Source organism: Peromyscus californicus, unplaced genomic scaffold, assembly GCF_007827085.1.
Source record: "Peromyscus californicus insignis strain IS unplaced genomic scaffold, ASM782708v3 Scaffold_4__1_contigs__length_199733344, whole genome shotgun sequence".
Lineage (NCBI taxonomy): Eukaryota > Metazoa > Chordata > Mammalia > Rodentia > Cricetidae > Peromyscus > Peromyscus californicus.
This window is the reverse complement of record NW_026294562.1, coordinates 535,762-548,275: the sequence shown is the minus strand read 5'-3', so window position 1 is coordinate 548,275 and position 12,514 is coordinate 535,762. Positions and strand designations below refer to the sequence as shown.

General features: G+C 40.8%; 1 long non-coding RNA gene across 4 annotated transcripts in view; it reads right to left on the bottom strand.

The window, feature by feature from the left end:
- Positions 1-12,514, bottom strand: part of LOC128095227 (uncharacterized) — a 101,915-nt gene that overhangs the window by 9,410 nt on the left and 79,991 nt on the right. The window lies entirely within an intron of this gene.

Here is a 12,514-nt window from a genome sequence, read left to right as displayed (position 1 = left end):
AGTGGGTAATTATTGCCTTCAACTGACACAGGGAAATGCTGACTAGCACTAGCCCCAGACCCTTCTAGACTAGATAATTTGGGAGCATAAGACTGTGTGGCCACTGCTCCCTTGAGGCACACTAAGACAAGAAGTGTTGAGTCTTACTAACCAAGCCATCCCCAAGCCTCAGGTTCATTCCAATATTTGCTAGAACCTAAATAAAATGGACCTATTTCAAGGCCTGTGTCAGCACAGGGCTGCATCTAAAGAAACCCAAGTACAAGTCCTTAAAATTTCCTTGGAAAGAAACTGCTGCATACTTCAAAAGGAAGTCACAAAAGAGAGGCTTCCCATGTTAGCTGCTTCTGCCAACACTATGACAGAATACCTGACCGAAATAAGGGAGGAAGGATTTTATTGTGGCTCACAGTTTGAGTGGAAACAATGAGAAAGGCATGCAGAATAACCAGCTCCTGGGATGAGGGGTGGGGCATGAGGCTACTTGCTCACACCTGGGGGCAGGAAGCCTGGTCTAGAAGTGGAGCTGGTCTAGAACCCTCAAGTCCCACTCCTACATACCTATATCAGCCAGCTAGGCCCCATGTCATAAAAGTTCTACGACCTCTCAAAACAATATTATTACTCCCCCACCCCATTCCCAGAGCCTCTGTCTTCTTCTATCTTCTTTCACTACGCCATCGCCAATAGTGTTGCAAAACCCCAGCCAACTACCATGTCTGCTAGAAACAGATGTGGCTGCTTGAATCAGAAAAATACAATTGTCAGAGGCTTAAATATCAAAGCTCTGGGGATTCTCTTTCTAGGGCTTCTCTAGCCTTGCCCTGTGCCTTCCATTCTCCCCTCTGCTGTGCGAAACATGGTCACAAGCAGGTCTCTGAGTCTCCAATGATCTTCCAGTCTCAGAAAGGAAGCAAGACAAGATAGTCACATATCCATTTAGGACATTTCCCCTGATTTTTGCTAGGGTTTGGGAGATGAGAGGATTAAAAGGCATTTTTTATTACATTTGTTTGTTTGTGTATGTATGTGTATGCACATGTGACATGGTACTCATGTGGAGGTCAGAGAACAACCTAGGGGAAATCAGTTCTCTCCTTCCATCATGTGAGTCCTGGGGATCAAACTCAGATCTTTAGCCTTGGTGGCAGGTTCCTTTACCATCTGGGCCACCTTGCCAATCCCTGAAAAGACTTTTGATCCTGTGGTAATAACAAGAAAAACCTGGACAAAATAAAAATCATACAATTGTATGGGTCTTGAAAACAGTAAAGGATGTAAGAAAGTTGTAATAAAATGGATTCTGGAAGGAAGCAAGCCCTTTACAGGTGAGCAGAGGACCATGGTAGCTTCTGTACCTAAAAAATGGTGGGGAACTGGTCTAGGAATGAAGGGTGTGGAATTCAGGGAGAGAGCCTTCAGGGATGAGGCAGAACCAACCTAGACTTAGACTGTGTATCCATCAACGTCCATCAGAGATACACAGTTAATTCCCAGGGTTCAGGACCAAGGATATTTTCATGACTTTGGCATAACAGTTTAGTGATCCAGTTGAATGATCAACACTGTCATTGCCTGTGTAACTAGTGAGGCTTGAAGCCACTAGGGATCAGTCAGAAAGGAAACTAAAAACGGAAAAAAAAAAAAGAACAAGAATGACAAGGGTGAACTGAGAGGCACAGGGACACTGTGAAAGCACAGTGAAGGACTGTGAATATGGCTCAGCTGATAGAGCACCTAGCTGGCATGCAGGAAGACTGCCTTCGTCCTCAAGACTCACAAACATGTCATAATGACACACTGCTGTAATCCCAGTATGCAAGAGGAGGAAGAAGCAAGAGGATCAGAGATTCAAGAGAACCCTCAGCTGCTGCATAGTGAGTTAAAGGCCAGCCTGAACCACAAGAGACCCCTTTCTGAAAACAGAAGGAAGAGGAGGAGGAGGAGGAGGAGGAGGAGGAGGAGGAGGAGAAAGAGGGAGAAGATGAGAAAGGAGAAAAAAGGGAACTCTCATTACAAAGTGGTAGGGGAACACTGGAACTCACATATGCCAGTCTTCTAAATTTGATGATGAGCTACAGAAAAAGTTGTCACCCTTGGCCTGTGTAGGACAAGAAGGGGGAAAACAACATGATGTTGACCTGCAGCTTGGAAAAGATAGAAGGTACTGCAGAGGAGCCAAGGGAACTAGGGTCAGCTGCTGCCCACCAGCTAGTATTCCTGGCACCTCACTGACCTTCAGAAAACAATCTACCTGCAACTCTACTTCTATTGTTCAAGATTTATGAACAATGTCTCTTGTGGCCTAAACTGGCCCAGAAGCACAGGAAAGAGAATTCCAGGAAACAGGGCTCCAGATTAGCCAAACTGAAGAAATACAGAACTACCAGAAATGGTGTGGGCTGGCAGGATGCATGAGATCTGGAAGAATCCCACAGGTAAAAATAAACTACTCAGACCAACTAACTCTCTTCATGTTGCCAATTCATGAAGTGAGAATTTAAGAGCAAGTGTGCAGACTAATTACCCAGCTCTACCCAACTTCAAGGCAGATGGACTGGGAAATGCAAAGTAAACTATAATCCAATCCCCCCCAACTCCAATACCAATGACCAAATGAAGGAGACACAAGTTTGGGATGGAATCATCACAGATAAATTGCACCCAAGAAAGACTGCAGTGAAGTCACACTATAGGAAGAATCTCAATGGTCAGCTGCAAGACAGATGTATGCACTCTGAAAAGTAAACAAAATAAACATTATGCATCAGTCTCCATAGTTAAATACAGTGAAGCATGCAAAGAATAAGAACATGAACAAAAAGTGAGGAAAGTCAGAAACAATCAAAAGAAGCAGATCCCCAGGTGACCTAATCATTAGAAATTAATGGGTAAGAAATTAAAATCAGCATTATAAATATGTTAAATATCTTATAGGTCAAGACTGATAATGATGGCTGGATAAATAGCTTATTTCTACCTAAATATAGGCTTGAAGAATTAAATAGAAATTCTAGAACTGAAAATAGTAACAATATAGATGGTTCCCATTTAATAGTTTTTCAATTTTGTAATGGTAGAAAAGCATATCTATATGGTACTCAATACTGGACTCATTAATTGCACAAGCTAATCAATACTTTATTATAAGATAGACTTCATGTTGGATGGTTTTGGGGTGTTTTTTTTTCTTATATATATTTTAGGTATGAGTACTTTGTCTGCATGTACACCTGCATGCCAGAAGAGGACATCAGATCCCATTATAGATGGTTGTGAGTGGCCATGTGGTTTCTGGGAATTGAAGTCAGAACTTCTGGAAGAGCAGCCAGTGCTCTTAATCGCTGAGCCATCTCTCCAGCCCCCCAACCATAGGCTAATGGAAGCGTTCTGAACACATTTAAAGCAAGTGAGGCTAAGCTGTGATATTTGGTAAGGTGAATAAAAGGCATTTTTATTTACAATCTTCTTGACTTATGATGGGTTGATCAAGCTATAACCCCATCACAACTAGAGGAACATCTGTATATGGTTGGGTGCATAATAGTAACTATAGCAATAGCACAAAAGATGGAGAAAAGTTTTGTTCATGAATCTAATACTATGACAAAGTATAGATACATAGTTGATCCTTCAAGAATACAACACCAAAGTATTAAGAGATGTGACTGAAAACCACATAAAACATATTTAAAATTATAAAATACATTTGTTTAATCCAAAAGAAGACACAAAAGCATAAACCACAAAAAAAAAAAAAACCCGAACTCGATGGGTCTAGGAAAACAGCTCGGTTGGTACAGTGCTTGGCCGGCACATGTAAAGTCATGGGTTCAAGCCCCAGACATAAACCAGATATAATGGTACATACTTCTAATCTCCTAATCTCAGCATGTAGAAGGTGGAGGCAGGAGAACTATAAGTGCAAGTTCATGCTCAGTTATATAGTGAGTTCAGAGCTAGCCTGGGCTACATAAGACCCTGACCCAAAAGAAAAAAAGAAAGTTAGCTAGTTAATAACTTGCATTTCATCAAAATTAAAACTTTTCACTCCTTTGGAAAATATTCTTAAGCAAGTCATGGACTAGAAGAAAATATAGAGAGAATACACAGCTGATAAAAGATTTGTATCTATACCTTTAATCTCCCAGAACTTGGAAGGCAGAGGCAGATCTCTGTGAGTTCAACACTAGCCTAATCTACATGGAGTTACAGTCCAGCCAAGGCAACAACAACAAAAATGTTTTTTAAGACTTGTATCTAGAATATAAAAAAGAATTTGTAACTCAAGCAGAAGTGTTGTGGATATTGCTCTGTATAAATAAAATGTGATTGGCCAGTAGCCAGGCAGGAAGTATAGGCAGGACAAGCAGAGAAGAGAATTCTGGGAAGGGGAAGGCTGAGGCAGAGAGATGCTGCCAGCCACCGCCATGAGAAGATGTTAAGATATCGGTAAGCCATGAGCCACGTGGTAACTTATAGATTAATAGAAATGGGTTAATTTAAGATATAAGAACTAGATAACAAGAAGCCTGCTGTGGCCATACAGTTTGGAAGCAATATAAGTCTCTGTGTTTACTCAGTTGGGTCTGAGCGGCTGTGGGACTGGCGGGTGAGAGAGATTTGTCCTGACTGTGGGCCAGGCAGGACTGGAGAAAACTCCAGCTACAGAGAAGATAACTATTTTTAAAGAAAAAATAAAAGATTTGAACAGATATTTTATGTTGGGGATGCAAATATGCACATGAAAATATGCTCAGCATTGTTCTCATGGGGAAAGGCAAGCAAAAGCCATGCTCAGGAACCACAGAATCTGTATTAAAATGGATAAAATTAAAAATTATTGGGGTTGAAGAGATGGCTCAGTAATAAAGAACATTTGTTGCTCTTGCAGAGGCCCCAGGTTCAGTTCCCAGGATCCATATGATGGCTCACAACTAACTATATCTCCAGTTCCAGGGGATCTAATGCCCTCTCCAGAGCTCCTCAGACACCAGGTACATATGTGGTACACAGATACACATGCAGGCAATATACTCATACACATAAAATAAATAAGATTTAACTTTTTTAAAAAATAAAGTTAAAATGATTTATAACACTGTTTTGGTGATAATATGGAACAATTAGGACTCTTATCCATTAATGGTAGGAACATAAAACAGTACAATCACTTTAAGAAATATAAAGGCTTCATGTAAAGTTAAACATACACCTAGTAACATAGGTCCTATATTTTTTTATACAAATGAAGTTTTTATACAAATGAAGTGAAAGTGCATAGATGTTCCCAGACACTTTATTCATAATAATCCCAAACTAAAACACTCTGTGTTGATGTACTATTAACCAGCTCACAAATAGATATACAAATTATGAGTGTATTTATACAAAGAAATGTTATTCAACTAAAAAAAAAAAAAGCAAAAGGCAGAGCCAGTAAAGTGGCTCAGAAGGTAAAGGCCCTTACCACATAAGCCTGACCACCTCAGTTTGATCCCCAGAATTCACATAAAGGTGGACAGAGAGAATTGACTCCACAAAATTGACTTCTAACCTCCATAAGTACACCATGGCATGTGTACATGCTCCCACATGCCTACACACTCATAGACACAATAAAAAGAAAAAGAGAAGTATTACTGATACAACTGTGTGTGTGGTTTATGTATCTGTGTGAGTGTGTGTGTGTGTCTATGTGTAAGCATGTGGAGGCCAGAGGTTGATATCAGGTGTTTTTCCTCTATTGCTTTTCTTATTTTTTGAGACAAATACAAAATATAGAGGTCACTGATTTGGCTACACTGATAGGCAAGCGTGCTCCAGGGATTAGCTTGTCTCCCGAGCCCCCAGCACTAAGGTTGCAGATGCACACCACCATGCCCAGTTTTTATAAGGGTACTGCAGACCCATCAAATCCTAATGCTGGCACAATAAGTGCTTAACTAAATGAGCTATCTCTCCAGCCCCTGATACAACTCTTATGTGGATAAAACTCGAAAACACAAATGCTGAGTGAAAACTAATTATATACACAGTATAATTATTTTCTTTTGAAACCCTACAAGGCTAACAGTAAAGGCAGATTTGTGGCTAGTTAGACACAGGGATAGAAAGGAAGGATGAAGGTTAGCTGTAAAAGGCATCTGAAGGAATTCTTGAGAGAATGGACATGCTTGTGTCTTGCTTTTGGTAGAGGTCATACACATGCATGCTTGTGAAAACTCTTTGTACTCTACATCAGAAGTGGATAGAGTTTTTTAAAATATAAGCAATCCATTTTTACAGTGGGCAAATCAGGATGTAAAAATATGAATAGGCAATAAGCACACAGAAGGACTCCATGAGATTAGTCAACAGTCAACTGGGAAATGCAAATGAAAATTGCAATATATACCAGCAAAATGCCCACTAAAATGGCTAAAATTAAAAATATCCATAATAGAGGATATAAAACAACTTTACCCTCCTATGCTGCTGGAAGAAACTGTAAAATAAAATGACTTTGAGAGACTCCTTGGCAATTTCTTACCAAGTACACCCTTACCCACCAACCCAAAAATTCCATTCCTTAGAGAAATAAAAATACTCTACAAGAAGATTTATTCAACAATCACCACAGCAGCCTTATTCCTAGTATTCCTAAACCAGAAACACCAATTGCCTGTCAACAGGAGAATAGATAAAATATGATATATCACTGCAAGGAACCATCACTTGGCAATAAAAAGGAATAAACAATAGTTTCAAGCAACAACATGAACAAATCTCACAGTGGACTGAATGAAAAGAGCCAGATACCAAAAGCTTATAGATGTGCTATAAAATTGCATTTCTATTTCAAGAACAGGCACTAGAGGCTGAGGCATACAGTTTATAAGTTTGAGACCAGCCTGGGCTGCATAGAAGACCCTATCTCAAAAGCAGGGGTCAGCAAAACTAACAGGTGCTAGTAGTTGGTTCAGGCTTAGGGAGACTTAGAGGGTCATCTGGTATAGGGCAGGGAGAAAGGATGCATCAGAAAGGGAGATATAAGGGACTGCCCTGGATAATAAAAAAAAATCCTTTGTCTCAAGTAGAGTGTGAACATGTGTCAAATTCCCTTGGGTCATACAATTAAACTCTGTATGTAAATTATATGCTTGACCCTATGTCCATAGGATTCAACCAATTTGGATCAAAAATATTACATAAAAGAACTGGAGTAGAGATTCATGGTACAGCACTTGCCTAGTGTATATAAATCCCTTGATTTAACGCCTAGAACTACATCAAACAAAACTACCAAATACATGCACAGACATTTTTCTTGTTATTATTCCATAAATAATACAGCACAACAACCATTTTCATAACATCTTCATTGCACAAGGTAGCAAGGATGAGTAATCCAGAGATGAGTTCAAGTCTGCAGGAAGGATATGTGTAGTTTATATGTGATTGTGACACCATTGGATTTCAGAGTCTTGAAATTCTGTGAATTTTTGCATCTGGAGGGAGTCCTGAAATCATTCTCTCATGATCAGTGAGCACTGTCATACTTAGTTGTTTTTAATAATGAAAGAAAAGAGAACAAAGGAGGTTAGATCTGTCACTTGTGCTTGGATCTCAAACCAGAATTCAGTCACATGGTCACAGTGGGACATGAAAGACTGAAAAAAACAGACTTCATTCCAAGCAACTTTGTACCTTTTTAAAATTTGGAGGTATTTTTACTGTAGAAGCACAGAGAATTGATGCAGAAGGACAATTAAAACCATCTGTTGTTGCCTTCTTTTGAAGGAGTTGGGCACAGGGAAGACTTAAATGCTTATTTTTTAATTATTTATTTAGGATTTATTTTTATTTTATATGCATTGGTGTTTCTCCTGCCTGTGTGTCTGTAAGAGGGATCCCCTGGAACTGGAGTTACAGACAGTTGTGAGCTGCCATGTAGGTGCTAGGAATTGAACCTGTGTCCTCTGGAAGAGCAGCCTCTGAGCCATCTCTCCAACTCCACTTAAACACTTATTATCCAATAGCTCTTCTAGTTTTCCCTGCTAGTGCTACTTGCTGTAGTTTTTAAGGTTGGCTTTTCCTTACTGCAATGAAGAAAGGCCATTATTTCAGCAGTGACCATAACCTTGAGAATCTGCCAAGAACATACAAATGGAAAGGGGCATAAGGGAAGGAGGGTAGCAGGGCTAGGGGAGAAAATGAAACAGCTCTTAAAGTGAGAATGAGGGTGGAAACCTACACAGAACACTCACATGTGTGACACCTGCCAACTTCCAGCTGGAAGGAACCACAGCCTTTGTGTTCAAAGATCCACTTGGCTTCCCTTCGAGTGTGCACGGGATTTCCTTGGGTCTAGCCTGTCGCAACAGATGCAACCACCTCAGTGTTCTATTAAAACCCTGAGTCCCCATAAAAATGGTATTAGAGATGTCTGAGATTCCTCTCACCAGATAATTTCACATCAGCCCTGCTCCCAGGCTATAATACTCCTGCAAAGAATTTTATTCCTTTGGCAGAAGTAAAGAGGCTTGTGACTTTCATTTCCCACAAGAGCTGGGCATAAATTTCATGGCTGTCACTAATTCCATACCTTGCACTTGTTTTTTCCCTCTCCATCACAATCATTCAGACAACAAACATTATGGAGTTTCTGCTTTGCTTGGCTCTGAGGTCAAAGCTGGGAAATCTAGGAACACACACACACACACACACACACACACACACACACACACGTACGTACATATGTACGTACATCTTCCACCTTCTGCCTTTGTCCCTTTGGCATTGATGTTAGTCAGTACCACACCCAAGAACCCCAAGATTTGAAGCTCTGGGGATGAGCCTGTCTACCACTCCAGCCTGTCCCTCTCCAACTCCCCCACTCTAGCTCTGCTGCCAGCCTGCTCTCGCTCAAGCCAGACACAACCTCTTTCCCAATATAGACAGATGAGAGATGAGCAGGGTCTGCTTGATGAAATTGGTCCATGGGCTGCCTCCAAGATCTGGCTGCAAGGAGAATGGACTGGAAATTGCACAGCCATTATCTTGGCTGACAACCCCCTCCCCATCTTTTCACTATAATGAATTGCATGGAAAGCTCAGCTGTCATGAAAGCTTTTGAATTCCAGCCCTCCTATCCTCCCGGACATCCTTAGAGGTTATCTCAGCAAGGCAGGTGGAAGAGGAAAGAGAAAAGCTTAACCCTATAAGAATAATTATGATGTATTATTAGCAATTGATGGCAATCCAGTGCAGAATTTTCAATATAGATGCTACTGCCTGCAATTTTTCTCTGTCATATTACACACACACAAAGGCTACATTTAATGACTCCAAAGTTCAGAACAGTTTTTCAAAACTAAATTTAGTTCCTTAGAAGCAGCATCTTAATACAAGGAGTTTAAATGAAATAGAGATACAGCTTGAATACTGAAGATACTTTCCAGAGTAGAGGGAAATGTTATGGTTAGTATGTTTTTATCAAAAGACCACTGGTTGGCATTGGTGTTGAGTTATATGGTCATACTAAGGATACTATATAGAAATCAGAGGGGCCCTCAAAATGGCAGAACATCTTCCCATTAGGATCTAATTACTAGCTTGCAGTCAGGAAGTTCATCATAGCAGTTTCTTTGTCTTCAGTCCCTGGCACCATGCTGGACACAAGCAGAGGAAAGAGTGGATGCATGGATTGTTGGATGGGTCAATGGGTGTATATACACAGACCTGTGGTGACTTATTTTAATGTGTTGAGAAACCAATCCTGTTACAAAGAGGCTGCAATGGTTGGGATGCAAGTTCAAAATGATGAGTGTTTGTCTGCGGTATGTTTTATATGGTTAAAAACTACCAGTACCTGTGTATGTAAATTTCTTTCTTTCTTTCTTTTCATGTGTGCAAGTTCAAATGTATGTGAGTGTGATGCCTGTGGAGGCCAGAGGAAAACCTTGTATGTTCTCCTTAGAAATGCTATCCAACTCCCTTGAGAGAAGGTCTCTCATTGAGACCTAGGTCTCACTGAAAACTCCCAGATCCTCCTGTCTCTACTTCCTTAGCTCTGGGAGTATGTACATCACCATACTTGAGTTTTTATACAAGTTACAGGAAATCAAAATTGAGTCCTCATGCTTAGGTCACAAGCACTTCACCAACTGAGCCATCTCCCCAGCCCCTGAAGAGATCATGTCTAATTCTTCCTCTGGAGGATGCGGACAATTTCTTTCCAAATAAGAGAGAGGTGAGAATTCTTTTAGATTACTCTATACATATGGATGCACCAAGCTGTGTAGAGTCCATGGAGATGACAGAGTGTATGGACTCACCCTTTTGGAAAGCACTGTGGATATATTTATCCAAATCCAGAGAAGTGTCTCCAGTCTATGCTGGATGATGTCACCCCCTGTAATGGATGCTAGAGCAGGAACTCCAGGAAAGCCAACAGCTTCCTTGTTAAGGTGTCCCTTACTAAATCTCAAAGCTGAAAATGTCCATACCTACAAGATGGACTACACTGGCAAAACTTGTTTGAAGCCATTACACAATTCACTGCAGGGCGGCAGTTCCCAACCTGTGGGTGGTGACCCTTTTGGGAGTCGAATGACCCTTTCACAGGAGTCACATATCCAACATCCTGAAAGTCAGATATTTACATTATGACTCATAACAGTAGCAAAATTACAGTTATGAAGTAGCAATGAAAATATCTTTATGGCTGGGTGACTACAACATAAGGAACTATATTAAAGGGTCATAGCATTGGGAAGGTTGAGAACCACTGCTGTAAAGTGTTTGTGGAAATAGAGAAAAGACAATGTTGGCATGGGGTCTGCATGACAACATGAGGGCCGAAAGGAAACCTGTAGAAATGAAAAATAAGAAAGTGAAAGTTCAAAGAATTTTTTTTAAAGTCCATGTTAATGCCATGCTACTTTTACAGGTTTAAGATGGCTTGCCTACCAAGTGTCTTCTAGCAGAGCACAGGAAGCCCATAGAAAACCTTGTCTTTACTCAAAAAAGGAAATTGTCCTCAGCACATCAGTGTTTAACATGCTGAAGTTGATAGAGGTAAGTCTCTGAAACAAATGAAGAAATCATTGGAGAGACCAGTTGCCTAGAGGGAAACTCCGAACCTCTTCCAGCCCCACAACAGGTAGAATAGTTAACAGCATATATAAGCTTATAAAGTCTTTGTGTGTATGGGGAGTGATATATTCACATATTATGCAAATAAGCACATCCATGCATACACAGGAGCCAGAGGAGGATGAAAGGAGCCCAACTTTATCACTCTCCCATGAAACAGAGTTTCTCAATGAAGTTGGAGTTAGGCTGGAAACCATCAAGCTCCAGTGATCCTAGACTTCTATCTCCACAAACATCCCTGGGTTACTACTGGGGTTAGAGGCATGCATGCCATCATGCCTGCCTTTTAATGTGGATGCTTAATATCTTTACTCAGGTTTTTATAATTGTCCACCAGTCACTCTGAACCATCTCCCTAGCCTAATCATAAACTCTTTAAAGAATGTTAAAGAGTTGTGATGAGACAAACAGGTGACCCATTCTGCTGTTTAGAAGCAGAGAAGCCCTACCAAATGTCTTCTAGTAGAGACAAGGGAAGGATGCCAAGAAGGGAAGCAGAAATGGGTGGAAACTTGTGCCCAGTTTCAGTAGCTTAATAAGGCATTTACAGTTGGCTTACAGCAATGGATTCTAGCACTTCCTATCCAGTCCTTGAATGAGAGACTGACTTCAGGCTACTTCTGTTATTAATACCCAGAAACAGGCCTTGCTCATGGTCTTTCTTTCTCCTATGCATGTTTAGATTTTATTTAAAATAAAACCTCATTATGTTGTTCAGGTTGGCCTCAACCGCCTTAGCCTCCTGAGTAGCTGGAATACAGGCAGTGAGCAACAGGTAACTATAAGACCAATAAGTTCCCTGTTATGCAGACAAAAAATGTGGGACAGCAGGCAAGAGATGGTTAGCAAGTCATTTCTATTCTCATAAGAGCTGCAGGGTCTTCTCACAACATAGCCCCTGGAATTGTGCACAATACTCAGTAGTACTCACTTTAAAAGGGCCCAATCTCAGCCGGGCGGTGGTGGCGCACGCCTTTAATCCCAGCACTCGGGAGGCAGAGGCCGGCAGATCTCTGTGAGTTCGAGGCCAGCCTGGGTTACCAAGTGAGTTCCAGGAAAGGCGCAAAGCTACACAGAGAAACCCTGTCTCGAAAAACCAAAAAAAAAAAAAAAAAAAAAAAAAAAAAAAAAAAAAAAAAAAGGGCCCAATCTCAGGCCATGGCCCTTCAGACAAGATAAACATCATCTTAGTCGAGGCTACCCTAGAAAAAGTGCCTGAAAAATGACATATAGTTTATTTGGAAGGTTGAAAGTAAATGAGTATGAGACTGAGAGTAAAAACAGAGAAGAGGAGTCACCCCAAAACCTGATGTAGCTTCATCCAGTAGACAGGGCTACCATCAAGCCAGTTAGCACTGCAGGCAAGAGGGTTAAT